Genomic DNA, 15,861 nt, shown 5'->3' with positions numbered 1-15,861 from the left:
TGGGAAGCTGGACACCCTGCCTGCTCTTGGCTCCTGTAATACTCATAAACCATGAAACAAATAAACACAAGATGAAAGGATAAAACCAAAAGCAGGATGGTATTTGATAAATTTTACTAGGTGGATCTTTCCAGCTGTGCATGTAATCAGGCAATGGCACCACCTGAACTGAGGCATGGTGTCCCATCTACCCTTTCCATCTGCTCCTCTGCTCAGTTTGTGTGAAAATGAAGGGTCTTCAGGTCAGGACCATGACTCCACATAAACATGACCAGCACTGACAGAAATAGGACTGGCAATGGGACAATTGATTCATTAACCATTGCTGTCCTGAGTCAGGAGCTAACCCTTAGACCTGACAAACCCAAAATGGGTAGAACAAAAGATTCATGAGTTTCAAGAACTACTCTCAGTACTATTTCAGACTTAGTCTTATTTCAGTGTGGCTAAGTATTCCATATCTTAGCTTACCAACATGTAAAATAAATTCTATAATAACACTTCATTCAAAAAGATCCTGCAATGTATTACTAACTGGAATTTCAAATCTCTAGAGGAAAACCGCCATTCATGTATCTAATAACTGGAACTGCAAGGACATGATCTCCTTTTGGTTACCACTGAAGCAGCATATAAGATACTAGGTTAACAGATACAGCAAAAGAACTTTAGAAATGCATCTATTGGTAAAGTATTTAATGACTTTATTAGCATGAATTTGCCAAACTCTGTTGGGTTTTGTGTACATTCACAAAAACACCTCCAAAAGGATTTTTCTCATATTGTAAAAATAATTTTACTCAGAGAATAAGAAAATGAAACCACTTCTCACCAGGAAAAATGAACTTGTAAGATGATGCAGCTCTGAAACAAATTACATATATTCTACTAATCAATAAAACACAGTTGCCAAGGCAACACTGACATCAGAAAGTGAAATACAGAGGTCCATCTTACATAAACACATACACATACCAATATGTTATGTGAACTTTTGCAATCTAGCAGTGACTTCAAGGAAAAATATGCTTTTACAAAAGAACACATATTTTCCCAGGCTTGACAGATTCTTGTGTAAGAGCTTTTATGAGATTTTAGACAAGTTTTATTTTGTTTGGTAGTCTTTATTCTTGTTCTTTTCTTACTGGAAACAAAGAAATGTTGGGAAAAATGCTTTCAATGAAAATTAATTCTTGCTATTAATGTGACTTAAAGCAGTGACAACTGGATAGGGGGAAAACTCTACTAAAGCATCTGAATATTGATCCCGAACACAGTTAAGTCTAAAAAATTTGAATTTGTAGGTCCTATTTGTATTATATTATGGGACAAATTCTGAATACCAAGACTGTAAATAAAAAAGGATTTTTTTGCACGATACTTACAATTCTCATTATGTATCTTTAACCTGAAGGCTCAGTTCGGCCATCTTACCCAACAGCTATTATAATCGTACTGAGCTGAGTGGAATGAATCACAGGGCAGAATGCTATTGAGCATGACTACAGGTGATATCAGCCAGACACTTCTAATGTCTAATTTTGTATTTAATTTGAACATTTCATTAAATTATTTCATAGCTCACTGCCAGAGCCTTTCAATACAAATGTAGGTTGCTGGTACAGGTGGCTGCTTTCACTGCAGCTAAATAAAGCTCAGGTTTCCGAGCAATGTTCACAATTCCTTGCCCCTTTTTGCAAAAACTATGGTCAATACCCCTTGGTCATAAGGTACCACCTCATGGCTCCCTAAATTTCTGCTCATGTATCATCCATCTTCGTGCTTAGCCACCTGGAGCTGCCAGATACTGTCCTAACTTGGATGCCATAGCAACCAGGGCTGAGGAATTAAAGCAGAACTATAGCTGTCTATTGAATTTGCTCTGGAGGCTCAGGTGGGCAACAGAAATGTAATATAAATAAATAAAATGAAGCATGAGGGTGTTTGACTGCTGCCTTAAAGGTCTGCCAACATGCTCATTATCAGTACCAGATTTTAAGGCTATTTTCTGACAGACAATTTTCAAACTGAACTGGTTTAGCTCATTCAGCATTCCAGTGGAGAATCCTACAGAGATCTGGGTCAGCCTCTTCTAATTTTCAATTTAGCAAAAAAAGTGAAGTTTAACTCATTATGCCGCTGAAATGTCTTACGCAGCCCAAAATGTTCTTGTAATGACAAACTTGTGGTGTTTTTACAAAGAACTGAGAATATAGGATGGTATTGTCAGTTACGTATAAGCAGTAACAGTCCAAACAAAACATCATCTTCATTCCTCATAAGGTAAAGTGATGAAAAGACTGACTGTTATGTGTGATTACCTCTTCCATTTGTTTGGATATATAAATTAGACATGTTCCTACAGGACTATGGAGATTTAATGCACTATGCATGTGCTAAATATTAACATACACCTATATTCTTAATTCAGTGGCTCACAAGCACTAGAGAGGTACACATCCTTGCATCTATATCAACCACATTCACTCCTGGTCATCTGTGTGCATATTCCTGCAAACCAAATTAATATATCAGAACTACCCAAGTAGGTCATTAGCCACTCGTGGAGGGATGTGACAAATTAACATCTCCTGAACAAACAATTTTCTATGTTCTTCTTCTGCGACAAACAGGGGCCCATGCACTGCTCTAGATGTACCAGCCTGGATGCACAGACCCAAGAGAGGTGCAGAGAGAAGGAGTAATGCCTGGATGTTATGCTATGCTCTGCTGTGCGGGAAAAGAAGATGAAGAGGTGCTTTTTAGACTTAGGGTTTGGGGGGCAGGTATGAGGTCCCCAGGAGCACAGGCAGCAGAGGGTAGGTGCAAGCTCCAAATATTTCCCCAAAACTAAGGCAGGTGGGATTGTGTTGACTTTGTTGACTGTGTTGACTGATGTACAGTTGACTTTCCAACTGTATATCAGTGCTTATGGCTGGCAAAGGTCTGCCATTCATGGCTGTCACCCCCATTCAAAGCCTGTGTAACAAGTGCTAAAGCAAATATCATTCCCATTTGCCCAAAGCCACACCCAAATGGAAGGGCCATCTAATACAGAATAGGTAAGTCCAGCCTTCACTTCTCCCAGCAGTGATCCACAAAGATGGAGCCACCAACCCCTTCTGCAGGACCACCTTCTGCCCAAATTGTTGGCTCTACTGGCAGATTCAAGAAATGAGACAGCCCTAACCACTGTTTTCTCATGAATTTCCTTCTCATTTGTAATTCAGGAACTCAACTGCACCTTTAAAAGACAGATACCAATGTTTTTACCTGTAGGTGGAAGACTATTTCCACAAAAGTCCCCTTAATCAATTCTTTCCTTTTGTCTATAATGTCCACAGATTTAATAGGAGCTTTTACGTGACAAAGGATGATTATGTTTTACTGAGTCTCCTTGCCTTCAAAAGCATCAATAAATCAACAAACCAGAGGTAATTAAGGATCAAAACAATGTTAAGGGCTGGATTTAAGTATGCAAACCCCAGAATATTCAGGACTCAACCTCAGCCCATCCTGTCTGTCCCTCTGTGCAAAAATGTTCTTCAAACAGCAAGTGAGCTCAGCTCATCTGGATGTGTTTGGTGGACAAAAACTGAGCTTAATGTAGCTCCTCTGGCTTTTATCTGCTTAAATCAGCATCCTATTATTATTTCAATTTACAATCACTTAATTAAAGCAATGTCCTAGCAAAAAAAAAATTGCCTGGGTGGCCTGACTATTATATCCCCATATTTTTTAAGAAGTGACCTTTTCTTCTGAGTTCAAGAAACCATGCTTGATCACTAGATCTGGGTGGGAGTTTTGCTTGTGAGGATTATGAGCACATTACAAGCAAAGCTTATTTGATTTATGCATAACTTTTCACTGAAGGTACAAAACAAGTAGCCATCAACTTAATGCTACTTAATGCCGAAGGCTTTAAAGGGTCACATGAAGTCATCTTTGTTATGAGACAGCAAAAACTCATGATTCTAGGTCAAGGTTATAAATGAATAAGTAAATCACTTATGCATTGCATTCAGTTAGGCCCTACTCCAAACTCATCTAGTAAATAACAGCTTTGCTGTTGCTGTATGTCCTGTGCAGACATTCAGTGAGAGGTTTCATAATGTTCCACAGCCTACAGAGCTCCCTTCTTCTTTTTTTTTTAATCTAATTTTCTGTTTTTAACAGTATCTGATAAGAAAACAAGAGGCAGCTGTAGCCCTATCACCCAGCCTATGCTTGACATACACTATATCACAAAGTACAAAAGGACAAAATTCATTAAAACTGGGATAATGTGCAATATATGTAAAATAAGTTCTAAGATATTTTACCTGTAAGAATTAGTGCACACAGGAAGGCACACTTGCGGTGGTTACATGAAGGATGTTTCCAGGTAATGAAGAGACTTAGAAGGTGACTACTAGAAAAGTAGGGACTGTGCAGGCAGTAACTGAAATGACTGGAGCCTGAGCACACCATTCTACTAATTCTTACAGAAGAGTAAGGGTTGGGGGCTGGTAGACTCCAAACCTACTCCAAACCACCAAGAGAATGCAGTCCCATTGGGCAAAAAAACATTTTGCATCAGCTTAGACCACTTTTTCTTCCTCCTGCCAAATGCAAGATTAAAGGAAGACACTGGACTTACACTGGGTCTGTTTACCAGCACTATCTCATTAAGAGCTCTCTCAGGGTTCTTAAGAGCCCTTCAAGGGGAAGACAGTCCCCCTCAAGGACCACATTATAAAGGCAGATCTTCTATAAAAGTCACCAGGGCACTAGATTTGCTCTGTGTCCTAGGACAGCTCACTGGCATACCCGAGGAAAAGAACTGGTACCATCACCTGAAACCCATAGCACTACCCACTGCCCTCTTCAATTAGTTCTACCAAAAAGCAGGAAAGGCTTGAATTCAATTCATCAAGAGCTAAATTGGATACTCCTCTAGGAGAGTCTCAGCAAGAAAACATCCTGTGGGAGGACAACCAAAACACAAGGTGGCTGAAAAGGAAGCCAAAATTAACAAAGTAGAAAAGGTTACAATTAACCTAAATTCCCATAAACTTACAAATCAGAGGTCAACACATGCGTAACAAAGAGATGTCTGACAGACAGCCATAAGCACACCCTCTACAGATAGACAGAAAATGAGTGTGCATCAAGACAGCATGATGAGCAGTGAAGCCAAATGACCAGAGCGGGCTGAATGACACTGCAGGGCAATAGTACAGGATGCTGTTCAAAAGGGAGGTGGTGCTGGGTTTATCCTTGGGATATTATTTAAGCACAGTGCTTAACAGCTCCTACTGATTTGATAAATATACAATCATACATATAATAGTTAGGGTTGGAAAGGACCTTCAGATCATCTAGTTCCAGGCCCCCTGCCCTGAGCAGGGACGCTTCCTTGGCAGTTGGGGTAAAGCAGACAATTGATCTTTCTTTCTTTCCCACTCTGTCAATGAAGAATGTCTTGATTATACTAAGTGGTTATGTCTGGGAAACTGGATGTGATGGGTGAGACACAACACTCTTACCTTTCCCCAGGTTTATTATGTGACCCTGCATTGGACCATTGTATTGGACCATTACAGTGTTGTAACCATTAGTAAAGGACCCTGTGAAGAGATTGAAGGGTACAAAATGAACTAGTATTGTCAACTGAAAAATCCATTTTCTCCTCATTTTTTGTTAAATCTCAACACAGTAGCAGTGTACTGAACAGGAAACATATCTCTCCCCTCTTGTTTCATCATATGGAAAATGTTGGCACTGATTCCCTGCAACATGAAAGGAAATGTCTGTAGATATGCCTGGTATGTAACAAGCGACTATCATGCAGTGATGTGAGACTAATTGATTTGAAGGCAAACACCTTGATGGACAAGCAAGCAGAACACACTTAAAAATAAGACTTAAGGCAAAGGAAAGACACTGATGTACAGTATATCCCTGTCGTCTCTACCATGCTTGACAAGCTCTTTATTCCTTACAAATAAAGAAACACCAGGAACTGTGACTATTTTAGCAACAAACATCAGAAGAAAACTGTATCAACATTCTAGTGTACAGACCTCTTGTGCCAAAGTGGGATGAGCTATACCAGCAAGCCCTGCATACTGAAAGCAGACTTTTCCTCTTTCACAAATTCTTTCCTCCCTCTTCAATAACAGCACCTACCAATATCAGCTAAATTACCAGCAGGCTCCAGAGACCTGTACCCATCTCTGCTCATTCCCTTTCAGACCTTTGCAAATCATCATTTCCAAAATGTGTCTGGTGCTAGTGGAAACAGAACCTGCGTCTTTCAGCTCACTGAGACCCAGAAAGAAGAAGCAAACTTCTGGCTGTATGTAGTAGCAAAAGCAGTGGCAGGACATACTGGGCTGCCCAGCAGACTCTGATTCCCTACAAAGGTGCCAACAACCCTAACCAGAACAGGATGTTGGGATAATGCAAAGAATCCACTTTGTTTTCCCCAGTTGTCCCTGCCATCAGTCACTGTGCCCCCTCCCCCTAAGTAAATGAAATCAATCAGCAGGGATTTCTGTAAAATACATAAAACAGTCATCTTCCAGACTCTACCAGAAGATAAATGGTTCCAGACATTGGACTGCAGCCATTTTCCCACACATGCTACAGTGTTTTGTCATCCATATTGGGCCATAATAGTGAGTGGGTTTTGGTTGTTGGTTTTGTTGTTTTTTTTTTTTCCTCAGTCAGCAGCCAATGCTTCTGCTTCTAACTCATACATTAAAACCACTGCAACAGGAGTAATTTTTTTTGGTACAGTTTGTAATAGACCAGCTTCATTCCCAATAATACAGTCTGGGGTCTTGTACAGAACTTTGACACTTTTCTGCTACAGCTAATATTGCCTTATTGCTCCCAGCTCACAAACCTTTTTGTTATTAAAACACATCACCCCAAATACGAGCCACTGAACTGAAACAAGCATGAAATTATGAGCAGTGCAAACCTTATCTGAGAACCTGCTAATAAGAAATAATAGGACTGCTTACAGTATCTCACATAGCCTTTTGTGCTAGTTTCAAAGAAGGATACAAATACATGACAAAAGATGCAACATAATGTGAGTTTACAATTAATTTTAACATATTTCAAAGCAAGCCCTTAATAATCTGTTAACATAAAACGCACTTTGGAAAGAACCATGGGGCTTTTCATTATTAAGAAATGTGCAACCAAATTCTATCCTTAATTAAATCAGGAGTAATTTTATTAACTGCAGTAGACTCAAACCTGACTTACATCAGTGTAAGTGAGGGTAGGATCTAGCCCCAGGGTGTTTATACACTGCAGTTCCAGTTAGTTTAGATCTATTTGGGTGGGAACTCCTTTCCCCTTTCCAGAAAAAATATTCTTGCCTACCCTTTTTCACCTCGCAACTGGGGCCAAAGCAGTCTTTTTTTCTAAGATATTTTTCAGAAAGTTTACGAACAAAACTTACTCTCCACAGGAGATGACCTTATTAAACAAAACCACCCTCTGAAGTGATGGACACTGGCAGTTTTAAAGTTAGTTTCCAAGTTTTCAAACAAACCACCTCAAACAGATAAACTTATTTACATTGCAAAAATAAATAAAAAACTTCAAGCAAAAGCTATTTTATAAAGGAGCTATTTATGCCTGTTTTCAAAGCTGAAAAGCCCTTCCAAACAGTATGCTATCTGCTGCATTTAAACATCCCTGCTACAGTATAGAAACTTACTGTCCACAGATATCCTTGGGCTTCACTGTACCTCTGAACCAAAATCACTTTCTTCTGTACTTCATTTTCTGCCCTCCTGAAATTGGATTCCCAGTTCCTTACAGATGGCTCCTCTGTCACCGAGTGCTGCTTCTGCCTCCTTATCGCTGCCAGCTAACACTTCCACGATGCTTAGCTGCTGTCTGCGGAGCTGTGCTCTACATCATTTCTACTCTGATCAATGCTCCGCTTGGTTTTAGGTTGGTTCCTAGTCCCGCCTCCTGCTCTTGAAGAAATGAAAACTCACAGCTGGATTTTCTATAAATCATCCCTTTTAACAGTGGCTGAGCAAGTATGGCAAATACTACAGCTAAGACCTGCTGCTCTATTTGGAACTTCAAAAACAATTCTTCATCTTAATGATGCACACATGAAAGTTAATCATGTACTAAAATCACTAATACTGAAAAAAATAGTGGCCAGATAATTGTGACCTTCAGGGCTTAGAAGCTGATTAATGTAATTCAAAACGCCTCTCTGTTCCAGAAAAGGAATATGGTAAAACATACTGCCTCAGTGAACTGCTTTATATAGTGTTTTGCTTTGCACGAGAGCTTGTCATTCTTACAAAGATAAATGTACATTTGCAATACAGAGCTTTTTGACAAGTTAGTTAGCCCAGCATACACAGTGTTTAGGCTAGCAGCCCTAAGCTTGAAAGAGCCTTTACCATCATAGCAGTTCTTTTGAAGTGTGGGCAGGAAATACTTTTATTTTCTGCACAGCACTAAGTGCACTACATAGCGCTGAACTCATTATCACGTTTAACAAAGCATGGAGTATAAAAGCAAGGTGGTACCATAAAACCAGTGCTACGAACTTTGTTCCCATGAGCAGAACAAAACAGCCGCGTTTCTGTAAACTGTAAATTGTTTTAATCCTCCACCCTCCAGATCTTCTTAAGAAACTGTGCTGTGGAAATTAAAAATGACTGGGCAGATCTGGATACAGTCTGAATGGGCTGCAAAATCCTGGGGTTGTCATGTTATTCTATTGTCAGACAGAAATCCCAGCTGAAAGTGCAGGCAGGGCTAAAACCAGCTCCTTCCTCACTAACAGCTCATATTGTCCTGGTGGTACACAGGGTCCCCATACCACTGCCCACACTGAAAAGCATCTGAGCTGCTGCCACAGGCTTGATGAAGGACCCCTCGAGTTTCACGTCCACCAGCAGCTCAGGGAAGGGTGCAAGAGCAACATGTATGGAAGCAGCTTTTCCTCAGGTGTGCCACTTGGCTCCCAGCAAGCAGGGACCCCAGGGCTTCCCCAGGCAGCTGCTGGAGCAGGACTACTGCGTCACCAGCCTTGTATGAGTGCATCTCATCCCTTTTTGAGTCTCTTCCACCCAGCCCTAATGCATTCCAAAAACCTTGTGGAAAGCCACCAAAAAAAGCACTTCTGTCTACTTACACCAACTCTCTAACCACTTCATTACATGTCCCACAGTTCTCCCAAGCTCATTTTTTCCACATGATGGATGACTTCACGGGCTTCTGTCAGATCCCATTTAACTCTCTTTTTTTCCTAAGCTGAACAATCTCATCTGTTTCATGCTGGGGCTGGTCAGCCTTGCTGCCCATCCCTGTATGTATAACTGCTCCCATAAGCAATGCAGTTAGCCCTTTAGTTCACATGGTAGAAGCTGATGTTACAGCACCTGAGCTCAAGCCTTGCTCTCAGTCTGACTGCTTTTTGTTGAAATGAGAAAATATTCTCATTTTCTTTGCTTACACTTCTGCAGACATTGTGAGGACAGTCACTTGTTAGCTTGCAGTCCAACAGCTTTCCACAACCACCCCATAAGTGCCCTGCACACAAGAATTTGAGAACAACTATGCCAGACTAATTTCCAGATGGTTAGGAGCCAGGAAACCTAGCAGAAAGTGGTATGGATTAAGTAGTCAGGAATGGTCTGAGCTAAGGGCAGCACCGCTCTGATGCAGTTACTACTCTCTTAACCAGCAGCTGTAAGACATGGGTCCTGGGCCCATGTCCAAGCAGCTGTGACTCAGATTTGAAGTGCTGCAATGACAGTGCTCTCCTGTGGATGCACTGGCCGATCAGTGCCAGTAACTTGATGATGGAGAGTGAAACAAGCAGGGGAGGAGCAGCATCCCTGTGCCCAATCCAAATATGTAACAGCAAATGCAATAAATATGTTTTGCAGGTGCTGCTGTACATTCAGTAATTATTAGCTGTCAAAAAAACACATGGCTGATTAAAATTACTTGCTTGACCTTTAAAATGTACTTGAAAATCCATAAATGAGACCAATCAGTAGTACATAACCATTTGAATAATCACAGAATTTTGAATCTTTAGCAAAAGCTGTAAAAGGAAATTAAAGGCTCAATACCACAGTGTGACATGTGCTGGATGGAGCATTTTGTCCATTGCCTGGAGTAATATTTACAGCACACAGGGCAAGATTTGCTCTTTCTCTGCCCTGAGAATGTTGACCATCACCTGAATAATAAGATAAAAAGCCTGCTGCAGATGAAAAGAAATGTATTTTCTCTACATCATCCTCCATGTGCTTTGAGTTCAGACAGTGCACTGAGTTCCTTGGGGGTGAACGGGAAGATCTGCTCCCACCACTAATGAGTGTTCAGTTTACAGGCTCCAAACAGAGTAAATCCACAATAAAGCAGCAAAATGCGGTAGCATAGCTGTTGGTTTATCAGGACTGTTTCTCTCTGCAAATCTTCTCCTTTTGGGCCACGCTTTTTGCTAATTGCGGACACAGCCCTATAATAGCCCAGTACGGCTGAACACAAGACAGCCACTGAATGAGCTTAGGTCCTGGGAGTCAGATCATCTGCACTGCTGGTTCTCTCTCTGGCTCTGTTTTGGACCACTCCTACCAACCTTTTCCTAAGCACTGTGAACATGAGTCAGTCTACGCTCCCTGTCTGTGGGATCCCTGATCCTTCCTTGTTTGGTAGTACAGATGTCATCCCAGGGATGAAGGACATTAGACTAGTTTCTTCTGTCACTGCTGGGCAGATGCCATAGCCCTCAGTGGTCCCTTCACCTGGAGATAGTTGTGAGACCTGCTGAGATTGGATACCATAAAACAGACACTTCTTCCCAAACTGTGGCTCCACAGGTCAGACTCCTAATTAGTCCCATTACCATTTAAATAGATATTAGAAAATGTCATATAGAGTGGAAGACTTGGAGACCTACTGATTGAATTGGGAGAATTACCCTCTTGCCCAGAAGTTCAACAGGCAAGAATGCTCTGCTGGGGAAGTGCTTTGGGTACCACACAGATCTTCACTTGGGCCTTCTGACCTGTAGCCTCTCCCTCTGCTGACAGCTGGGGAACCACCAGAAGAAAGATGAGCAAACATTTTTGCGGGTGAACTTGTGTCAGAATAAGACCTTTCACCTTGATGTAAAGTGTTGCTTTGCAAGGAGCTAGGACTCCATCCAAGGACCTTCAGTGCTCACCGACCCTGTGATGAAAGTATGGCAGAGGGAGCCACCACAGAGCTCCCTGTGAAAGCTCTGGTGAAAGTCTACCCTGCCTTGTCCTTAAAAAAGCTGGATCATAAAATCAAACGGCCCTGGGGTAATTCAGGTTGGAAAGAACATCAGGAAGTCTCGAGTCCAGCAGTCCCCTTGTTTTTCTGACCTTGCTGAAACTCAAGTTCAAAAATAGTTTTAGCTCCCCAAAACTGCACCAGTGAGGAAGGAGGAAGAGTGAATTACTTGCCATTGTTCCCCAATGACTTTTAAATAGAAAAGCTTGGCCTTCTCCATGCAACCAGGATGGCAATGCCTTCTTGGCCCTGGAGTCTTTTTGGAAGTTGAATAAATTAATATGTTGAGCCTTCTACCATGAGGCTGTCAGGGGAAAAGTGTGAATAGTTTAAAGGCACTCTGTCTGCAGTAGTGTATTTGCTTAAAATGCGGTAAACAGGATCATTAAAACCCTTGTATTTCGCACCTTAACACTCAAAGATACTCAAGAACACATTATTTCTTCTTGCTGTCAGATATTGGTTTGCTAAAATAGCACGCATGAGCTGCTACATAGATTCGGAAATGCCTTGAGCTTCTTGAGGAAAAACAACAGGTACAAGGACACTGCTGTAAAGATGAGCAAGATAAAGATACTCACCTCTAAAGATGAGCACTCATGTCTCCCTCCATCTCTTCCCCACCACTGCTTTGCAACCTTCCTCCTCTGATGGTCAGGACCTCCATTTTCAGCTGAAACTTCTTCACTGCTGGGCTATATGGCCCTACAGCTCAAAGGCTTTTTCCCTGTCCAGTTGCATGCAACGACAGCAGCCTTGTCTTGGAATTAAACACAGCCCTGTTTCAGTCTCCTTGGATAAAACAAGCCACTTCTCTAACAGTTTCTCTGAATCCACTGATGCAAGTTGAGTGGGGGCTGGATCACAAAGAACAAGAATGAAGTGCAGCATTGCAGATGGGGCCCCACGGGGCCACATACTCACTTCTGCTGTGGAAATACATTGCCGGATAAAGCCGATGGCCAGGCCATGTTTCTGGAGCAACTTGCAATTATTCACCAGTCTGCAAACACATTCGAGCCTTTGATCTCCTCCATCACTCCCAACTGCCTGCCTTTCAGATTATGCCAGCATTTCCTGCTGCTATCCCCTAATCACACTACCACGGCACTTATAACCACTGTATGGCTGCAAGCCAAACAGCCTGCAAAGGAAGGGCACATGGAGCCAAGTGCCCCACCACTTGCTGCTTCCCTTTCATCCCATTTTATTATTGCATGTCCTGCACTAACCTGGCAGATTCTTGAGGATAATGGGAGGCAAAGGTTTTATTTTGTGCTACCAGGAACAGGCGAACCCTGTCTTCAGGTTTCCCCCTAAAAACACACTCATACTTTTTCCTGAAGATTATGAGGTTTTGAAAAGTTACAGAGATGAGGAAATACAAAGTGCTGCTTAATGCAGATATGCTTTCAGCAAAAAAGACAAGGGGAAAGAGAAAATAACATTCAGGTTATTACTATTTGAAACTCTGCATCAAAATGGATATTTCAATGCAAAATCAAAGTAGAAAAGTGATTTCAAAACTTCTCATCTAAAGCAGATAACTGCAATGATAATATGTTGAGTGGAGATTCTTTCCTGGGCAGTTTTCATGTGGTAGATGCTCTTCCTTAAGATTACCATTTCCCAAACAGATCCTGAACTATTTCTCATTCATTTACTATTGCAGTGGTTATGTAAAGTAGGACAGCTGTACTATCTCCACCTGATGAGAAAGCCATACACGTTTGTATTTTAATACAAAACACATTCTTTGAAGGATCAAAATATTTAGTACCTAACTTATTCTTCAGGAAAGCCTCTCTCACTTACACTCGGTACTCATTTAGCTTTTTTAAGTCTTTCTCCTGTTGGAAAATATCTGGAGTTTACATGGCATATCTCTGTGTCACATGTGTTGCCTTTAATTGCCAATATAAATGTTTTCCAACTCTAAACTCTACAGCTTGAGTCTCACTTATGAAAGTCAAGCAATGCCTCTTTGCTTTACTCATCATGACACTGACAGACTGCTGATCTACCCTCTTGCCTTACTGCAAAGCAGGGGCTCCCAGAGCCCAGCCCAACACAGTTCACTTTGGATTGATCGAAACAGATGATAAATCCGATTCTGATCCCAACACTCAGAAGCAAGCTCTGGTGCTCAGCATATTTTCCTTCTCAGTGGTGCCCTGGTTGATTCAGTGGCATCTCCTCCTTGCCTCTCTGCTTCTGCAGGCTGTGACCTGGGAGATCATAGCCATAAGTTCCCACTATGGAGATCCTATGGGACAAAGCATCTCCAGAGGCCTGAAAATGACACTTACTGCACTTCAGTGACAGGAGCCCCATTTAACAAGAGGTTCAGTTTGTGCATGGCAAAGGCCTGGTATTTTAATCAGTTTGTTCAAATGCTTCAAAGGGCTCAGGAATTAAAATTCAAACTTTTAAAAAAGTTTATATTAAAATGTGAATCATTGGCTTGCTTCAAGGAAGTAAAAAAAAAACCCTCCTGCTTTCGGAAAAGGTTAACTGTGTGTCCTGAAAATCAGTAATTAAAACCACTACTAACAGACAATAATCATCTGGAGTGCTAATTTCTTTCTGTATATAAAAGGCTTCAAAAGGACAGAGTAAGACCAAAACGTTCAGCATCAGCATTTGCCTCAAGACTCAGTGAACCCAGGGGCTGGCTCAGGATCCCTCCTGCAAGGCAGCGAGCTGCGAATAAAAGTTGGATTTCTGATGCTGTATGCCTGCACTGTTTAAAACGACCTCAGTCACAAGCAAACTTGAAATGTCATCCTGAGGCACACTGTCGCCATCACTATCATTGCCCACGCATGTGTCAGGGAGATGTGCTGCCACCCTGGACAGAAAATGCAGCAGCTATTTGCTGTGCAACAACTCAAGACCAGAAGTAAAGAATATGGCTCCCAAATTAAACAGCAGGAGTAATTTCTGCTGACCGGATGTAACTACTCCTCTTGTGAAAGACCTGTGGAACACTTGATGGTTTCAAGCACTAATACCTATGAAAACAGCATACCCCAAGTACCCAGCCAAGTGCTAGCTTACTGTTGGACTGGGGAACAGTCCAAGCACACATCCTGTACTGCCTAAAACTTCAAGGGCCTCTTTCCAAGTACTGCTCTGGCTGGACTGCTGAAGTTTATGAAATCAGGTAGGAACGCCGGCCAAAGTGAAATTTCTTCCATCTCTCAGCACTTAACACACTGTGCTGCAGCCATAGGTACAGATTTTCCACTATCATACCTCTATGGCAGTTCTTAAGTATTTTGGGTAGTTAACCTGACAAGACTACTGTATTCCCAAACACTGTTTATGAGCAGGCAGGATCTGAGACTACATAGAATATATCAAGGTAAATGCAGTAAGATATATGGCATCTCAAAGTTGACATGCTTCAAATATTAATCTTTTTAAGGTCTGACCAAAACACATTTCCAGGTCAGAAAAAAGAAGTAGCATCTAAATGCAGAGATGTTTTAAGTATGGCCAGAACACTCCCAACATCCAAAAGGCTCTTCATAGAAAGTGTGTTGAGTGAAGTATGCCAGGCCTTAAACACCCTATGGCAACTCAGCTCTTACACTTATATGCAAAGATTATGAAAACAGACAAGCAGAGCTCTCCACAAAGCAGCTTTCTATTGCAAGTTTTTTACTGGCTATAGTAGTGCAGCCTGGAGCTTGGGAGGAAACAAGTGTCGCAGCAACTCCTCTTTCATTTCTAGCAAAAAATAAGTTTCCACAGCACGTCCATATACCTAAGGCCTCTGGCCTCCTGCAACGAAACAAACTCCTAACAACACTAGAATGCTTACCTCACCCCTTGCAAAGTATCATGCATTTCCCAGAGATTTTAAGGTGGGATCCATCAAAATAAAGAAATTTACTTCTTATCAGAGGAGAAGATTGTCTCTAAGCAACAGGAAAAGGCAAAGCTCTTCTGCACAGCCCTGCCTGAAACATCACCAGAAAAAAAATGCTTACATGCTGACAATTTATCTGAGGAACTGCTCTGGAGCTTAACAGGCCATAATCAAGACATCAAGAGGTTTATTTTGAACAAGCACTTAGGGGAATGGGCATGAATTCTCAATGTTAGTGGTGCCAGTGTGTGATTCGCCCATCTTCACACTGGCTGATGAGAAAGCAAAGACGTCTGGTTTGTGACTATTTCACAACATAAAATTCCCTTTTTTAAATCTGCAAAGACTCTTTTTGAGAAAAGTTCAGCATGCTTGAGGTATGAAAACTTTGTCTCCCTGACCTTTCAGAAACCCAAAGAATAAACATTTCCTTTTTTTGGTAAGTTATGTTATTGACAAACCTGTTTTCTTTCATCACACACATGCACAAGAATCTATACTAATCATATTTCTATCACCATGGTCCTCCAGATCTCTCGGCGTGATTTACAGAGGGAGAAATCATAAAAGAAAAACACACACTGGCAGTACATTAGGCAGTTTTGGGCACAGATAATAATGGATTCTCCCAAAGTCATTTTCTGCGAAGTGAGACTTGCTGTAAGGATCTTGAT

At 41.5% G+C, this 15,861-nt stretch overlaps 1 protein-coding gene across 9 annotated transcripts in view; it reads right to left on the bottom strand.

Moving 5' to 3' along the window:
- STARD13 (StAR related lipid transfer domain containing 13) overlaps window positions 1-15,861 on the bottom strand; it is a 297,743-nt gene that overhangs the window by 69,961 nt on the left and 211,921 nt on the right. Inside the window, exon 1 of one of the 9 annotated variants that reach the window (XM_061457533.1) lies at window positions 7,724-7,999. The exons of 7 other annotated variants lie outside the window; for them this stretch is intronic. The gene's annotated coding sequence lies outside the window, so the exon portion shown is untranslated. Of the gene's footprint in view, window positions 1-7,723; window positions 8,000-15,861 lie in introns of those variants that run through there. One more of the 9 variants, XM_061457532.1, reaches the window with a different exon arrangement.

The sequence above is a fragment of the Pezoporus flaviventris genome, unplaced genomic scaffold (genome assembly GCF_033815535.1).
Source record: "Pezoporus flaviventris isolate CSIRO_AGI_PZ_B2104156 unplaced genomic scaffold, CSIRO_AGI_Pfla_v1 ptg000025l, whole genome shotgun sequence".
NCBI lineage: Eukaryota > Metazoa > Chordata > Aves > Psittaciformes > Psittacidae > Pezoporus > Pezoporus flaviventris.
The sequence above is the reverse complement of the archived record's forward strand: the minus strand, read 5'-3'. Positions and strand labels throughout refer to the sequence as shown.